Genomic DNA, 6,852 nt, shown 5'->3' on the forward strand with positions numbered 1-6,852 from the left:
CAGTGTTTTCTATAATCCTGGCTCCAGGTCCTGCCTTTAAGACAGAGTTGTCATCTCTTCCTATCTCCATCTCCTCAACAGCATTAAAAAATCCTTTAGCCGGAATTACTGCTGATGCGAACAGTACCTATAGATGGGTTATTCAGAATTGTAATCAGAATTCCTTTATTTGTCCCGCAAACGGGGAAAGTTCTTCATCACAGCAGCCGAAGGACAGTAAAAATATTAATACACAATGTGGAAAATGAAACCAGTCACTCAGATGACTACAATATGACTATGGATGATGACATGATCAGACTTTCCTCTCCTGGCTCCTGCTGCCTCTCATATTGATTGTCATACACTGGGCTTCACTTGGTCATTGCTCTCCTCTCTTTTACTGTCTCCCCTTATCTGTAATTCTGTAAAATTTGACGCCTCGTCACTCTATTTTTTTCTTTTTTACTACCAATTATCTTGTACAGCCTGCCCTATTCCAGGTCAGCGTGGTAGAGAGAAGGTTGTGTGGCTCGGGCACCAGCTGGCGATGCCTATGCCTGCTCATCCATCCTCCTGGATCCACACACTACATATATTGTCCTCAGTCACCGCACTGAGTCTGTGTGGATCGGTCTCAATCAGGTTTGCACATGTTGACACTGCAATTTTACTCTATTCTTCTTTGCAAAATTGCTCAACCTCTGTCAGGCTGTGAACAATCCTTTTCAAGTACAGCAAAACATTTTTAGTGGACTGAGGTCTGGACTTTGACTCGGTCACTGTAGAGCATTCACCTTGTTGTCCTTCAACCATTTCTGTGCAGCTTTCACTGTACGCTTCGGGTTTTTGTCTCACTGTAAAATAAATCTTCTCCCACGTCATAGTTCTCTGGCAGACTGACTCAGGTTGTCCTCAAGGATTTCCCTATAATTAGCTGTATTCGTTTACCCCTCCATGTTTCCAAACCTTCCAGGCCCTGCTGCTGAGAAGCATCCCCACAGCATGATGCTGCCACCGCCATGCTTCACAGTGAGGATGGTGTGTTTGTGGTGATGTGCAGTGTTTGGTATCTGCCATACAGCGTCTTCCTTCTTCCAGTTGACCTTGGAGTCTCCCACATACCTTTGGAATACTTTTTATAGGCACTGTATATATGGCAACACGTATAATATCTGTTATATCATCAAAATGAGCAATTATTTATAATAAAAAATGGCAAATGTATAGTTAATTAAGCTGTTATTTCACTGTTAAGAAGTAAAGAAAAGCTTTACAAACTATTTATTAGCATTTTTTCAGTGGAAAGTTGTGATTGAAGCTCTTAATACCTTGTGAATGGTTGATAGATATTGTGTAATAATCTATAAACATTATTTGGATGGCCATTACAGAGTTTTAATCTTCACAATACCCATGTCAGTGAGTTCTTTTTAGCAAATAAATAAGTGTAATACATCTAAGTCAAAATTGGCCATATGCGTTTATTTCTTTTGGTTTCTTCTGTTGGATTCAAGTCCAATTTTTATGAAATTGCTGGCACTGATATTATTTTCTCAATCATTATTAATACAGAGGAATACACAGATTGATACCACAGTCACACATTCTCCATGGATGTAATGGGGGTCGGGTCATGTCCTCAGTGTTTTCTATAATCCTGGCTCCAGGTCCTGCCTTTAAGACAGAGTTGTCATCTCTTCCTATCTCCATCTCCTCAACAGCATTAAAAAATCCTTTAGCCGGAATTATTGCTGATGCGAACAGTACCTATAGATGGGTTATTCAGAATTGTAATCAGAATTCCTTTATTTGTCCCGCAAATGGGGAAAGTTCTTCATCACAGCAGCCGAAGGACAGTAAAAATATTAATACACAATGTGGAAAATGAAACCAGTCACTCAGATGACTACAATATGACTATGGATGATGACATGATCAGACTTTCCTCTCCTGGCTCCTGCTGCCTCTCATATTGATTGTCATACACTGGGCTTCACTTGGTCATTACTCTCCTCTCTTTTACTGTCTCCCCTTATCTGTAATTCTGTAAAATTTGACGCCTCGTCACTCTATTTTTTTCTTTTTTACTACCAATTATCTTGTACAGCCTGCCCTATTCCAGGTCAGCGTGGTAGAGAGAAGGTTGTGTGGCTCGGGCACCAGCTGGCGATGCCTATGCCTGCTCATCCATCCTCCTGGATCCACACACTACATATATTGTCCTCAGTCACCGCACTGAGTCTGTGTGGATCAGTCTCAATCAGGTTTGCACATGTTGACCCTGCAATTTTACTCTATTCTTCTTTGCAAAATTGCTCAACCTCTGTCAGGCTGTGAACAATCCTTTTCAAGTACAGCAAAACATTTTTAGTGGACTGAGGTCTGGACTTTGACTCGGTCACTGTAGAGCATTCACCTTGTTGTCCTTCAACCATTTCTGTGCAGCTTTCACTGTACGCTTCGGGTTTTTGTCTCACTGTAAAATAAATCTTCTCCCACGTCATAGTTCTCTGGCAGACTGACTCAGGTTGTCCTCAAGGATTTCCCTATAATTAGCTGCATTCGTTTACCCCTCCATGTTTCCAAACCTTCCAGGCCCTGCTGCTGAGAAGCATCCCCACAGCATGATGCTGCCACCGCCATGCTTCACAGTGAGGATGGTGTGTTTGTGGTGATGTGCAGTGTTTGGTATCTGCCATACAGCGTCTTCCTTCTTCCAGTTGACCTTGGAGTCTCCCACATGCCTTTGGAATACTTTTTATAGGCACTGTATATATGGCAACACGTATAATATCTGTTATATCATCAAAATGAGCAATTATTTATAATAAAAAATGGCAAATGTATAGTTAATTAAGCTGTTATTTCACTGTTAAGAAGTAAAGAAAAGCTTTACAAACTATTTATTAGCATTTTTTCAGTGGAAAGTTGTAATTGAAGCTCTTAATACCTTGTGAATGGTTGATAGATATTGTGTAATAATCTATAAACATTATTTGGATGGCCATTACAGAGTTTTAATCTTCACAATACCCATGTCAGTGAGTTCTTTTTCGCAAATAAATAAGTGTAATACATCTATGTCAAAATTGGCCATATGCGTTTATTTCTTTTGGTTTCTTCTGTTGGATTCAAGTCCAATTTTTATGAAATTGCTGGCACTGATATTATTTTCTCAATCATTATTAATACAGAGGAATACACAGATTGATACCACAGTCACACATTCTCCATGGATGTAATGGGGGTCGGGTCATGTCCTCAGTGTTTTCTATAATCCTGGCTCCAGGTCCTGCCTTTAAGACAGAGTTGTCATCTCTTCCTATCTCCATCTCCTCAACAGCATTAAAAAATCCTTTAGCCGGAATTACTGCTGATGCGAACAGTACCTATAGATGGGTTATTCAGAATTGTAATCAGAATTCCTTTATTTGTCCCGCAAACGGGGAAAGTTCTTCATCACAGCAGCCGAAGGACAGTAAAAATATTAATACACAATGTGGAAAATGAAACCAGTCACTCAGATGACTACAATATGACTATGGATGATGACATGATCAGACTTTCCTCTCCTGGCTCCTGCTGCCTCTCATATTGATTGTCATACACTGGGCTTCACTTGGTCATTGCTCTCCTCTCTTTTACTGTCTCCCCTTTTCTGTAATTCTGTAAAATTTGACGCCTCGTCACTCTATTTTTTTCTTTTTTACTACCAATTATCTTGTACAGCCTGCCCTATTCCAGGTCAGCGTGGTAGAGAGAAGGTTGTGTGGCTCGGGCACCAGCTGGCGATGCCTATGCCTGCTCATCCATCCTCCTGGATCCACACACTACATATATTGTCCTCAGTCACCGCACTGAGTCTGTGTGGATCAGTCTCAATCAGGTTTGCACATGTTGACCCTGCAATTTTACTCTATTCTTCTTTGCAAAATTGCTCAACCTCTGTCAGGCTGTGAACAATCCTTTTCAAGTACAGCAAAACATTTTTAGTGGACTGAGGTCTGGACTTTGACTCGGTCACTGTAGAGCATTCACCTTGTTGTCCTTCAACCATTTCTGTGCAGCTTTCACTGTACGCTTCGGGTTTTTGTCTCACTGTAAAATAAATCTTCTCCCACGTCATAGTTCTCTGGCAGACTGACTCAGGTTGTCCTCAAGGATTCATTTAACCACAGTCACACATTCTCCATGGATGTGATGGGGGTTGGGTCATGTCCTCAGTGTTTTCTATAATCCTGGCTCCAGGTCCTGCTTTTAAGACAGAGTTGTCATCTCTTCCTATCTCCATTACCTCAACATCATTAAAAAAAATCCGTTAGCCGGAATTACCGCTGATGCGAACAGTATAGATGTGTTGTCATGTGGAAAATGAAACAAGTCACTGAGATGACTACCACCAGTCACTCAGACGACTACAATATGACTACAGGTGGCAACTATATCAGATTTGCCTGGAACACTGCTGAGTGAGGACAGCCGTTCCTAGTTTGGTGTGGTGGAGGTGGAAGGTGGCCCTCGACCAGCAGAGCCACTGACCATGACAGAAGCGTGATTAAGCTATCATGATGTCGAACTGACCTTTTATAGACATAAGAGCGAGGTGAGTAAGGCTTTGAGCAACACTGTGACTTTTATTGTGTAGTCTTGTTTCTTTTAAACCTCTTCTGCTTTAGCCTGCTTTCTCTTAACTTGTTTTAATGTTTTGTTTCTTGAAGTCTTTTTAAATGCAATCTTTAATTTCTTTTAACGTTATTTGTATGTATACACTGTAAAGCACTTAGAGTTGCTGTGTGTCTGAATTGTGCTATTTAAATAAACTTGCCTTGCCTAAAACGTTATTATTATTATTATTATTATTATTATTATTATCATTATTATCATTATTATCATTATTATCATTATTATTATTATTATTATTATTATTATTAGCTTAAAAAGTAGACACAAGTACTAATTGAGTATAAAAAAACAAAGATTTGGTGTTAAAACATGAATTCGGTATTTGATATTAAATGTGGGACTGGTTCAACATCAAAAGAAATTCTTCTGGCATTAAATGAATTAATTGGAATAACTGAGGATGGAGGCAAATAAAACAAAGTCTGTGTTAACATGTATGCAGGCTGAATGGGTCGATCTCATATTCAGCATTTACAATGATTGTAGTCATTTTTGCCTTTTTTAAAATCTGATTTCCGATCAAATAAATTGATTTGATGAATAATAATAATCATTTGACGGGTCTGCTGCAGATGTATGCAGGCAGGCTCAAGTTCTCGCGTAAATGTAGGCCTCGTAGAGTAACAACAACAACAACAACAACAACAAAAAGTACAGGCCCTGTGTAGCTACAATATCTGTCTCCAAAATGCGTAAAGCAGCAGAAGATTTTCACATTGTACTTGAGTAAAGTACTGTAATAAATTAAATCAGTTACATTCTACATTTTAGGTCCAAAGGACGGCAGGTTTCCATATAACCGAGTCATAAAATGCGACGGCAAACTTTCTTCGCCCGATACAAAACACCGACTTTCGATAAGTCCTTCACCAGTCATCACCAAAATGTTCTTCTCTGCTGCTCATATTTCATTCGTTGAAATACATTTTATAAAACCTCTCCGTGACTCATTCCGTGGCTGAAACATGGACACAGTTGTGGCAGCGGCTAGAGGAGAGTCCGCTGCGTCTCACCGGAGCAGTTCAACATACATAAAACATACAACTCTCCCGGATCGAGCTGTGTGTTGATTAAAAACACTATTTACAGCCTTAACTGTGATTCAAATCTGCATCCTGTTTGTCTGCTGTTTATGTTGTCGAGGGCGACATCGAGTCTCAACCTGCCCCAGCAGATCGGAGATCGGAGAGAAGTCGGAGCTGAATCACCGGTGGTGCAGTGATGATTTTATCTGCGATGCGTTCATCCGTAAAAACTCAGTTGCTGTGTGTGTGGAAAAAAATGGTTTTAACAATCCAAGATATTTTATTTCCTTTGAAAAAAAAAAAAATCTTTTTAGAGAGGGGAAATAAAGACTGCAGGATGTCGGGCCTTTTCTTTCCCCCCTTATCTCCTTTTCTTTTCTCTTTTCTTTTTTCTTTTCTTTTCTTGTCATTTCTTTTTTTTTCCTCATAAACGTTCTCTTTTCTTTTCTTTTCTTTTCTTGTTGTTTCTACTTTTCTTTTCTTTTCTTTTCTTTCCTCATTTTAATTTGATTAGACCACACGTCCTTAGCTAATCTCCTTTTTATCAGTAAAAGTGAATTTTTACAGTTACATTGTTGACATTTTCTAGTTGCGTGTTATCGTACTGAAGAAATATTATTGTTTCTACGCACACACGCGCACACAAACACACACTCTCTCGCGCGCGCGCGCGCACACACACACACACACACACACACACACACACACACACACACACACACACACACACACACACACACACACACTTACTTAATGATGACGCCCGTAGTGATCTCCCACCACAACCCCATGAACACCCGAGTTACTTTCGCTCCTCCTCGCTGACTCACCAGGTAGATCCCACACATGGGACGTGTAAATGTGCAAATCCCTTATTTTCTGTCAACTGATGGCATTTCTCGCACATCACTTCAGGGACCAGCTGTGAGACGCCGGGATTAACAGGACGGGAAACATTAACTATCCTACCCTGTGAGCAGTTTGCGTGGTGGTGGTGGTGGCCTGTGTTCTACAGGCCATTAGTTGATATCAGTTCGTGATCCGGTGACTTCCTTTGCGTCGCTTTCACTGGAGAAAAATCACGAGCAGGGAAACTCCGATTTGTAAGGATGCAGTGACGTTTGGCGTGAGAGGAGATCACCAGATCTTTGGGGAAGAAACG

Source organism: Acanthopagrus latus, chromosome 2, assembly GCF_904848185.1.
Source record: "Acanthopagrus latus isolate v.2019 chromosome 2, fAcaLat1.1, whole genome shotgun sequence".
Taxonomy (NCBI): domain Eukaryota; kingdom Metazoa; phylum Chordata; class Actinopteri; order Spariformes; family Sparidae; genus Acanthopagrus; species Acanthopagrus latus.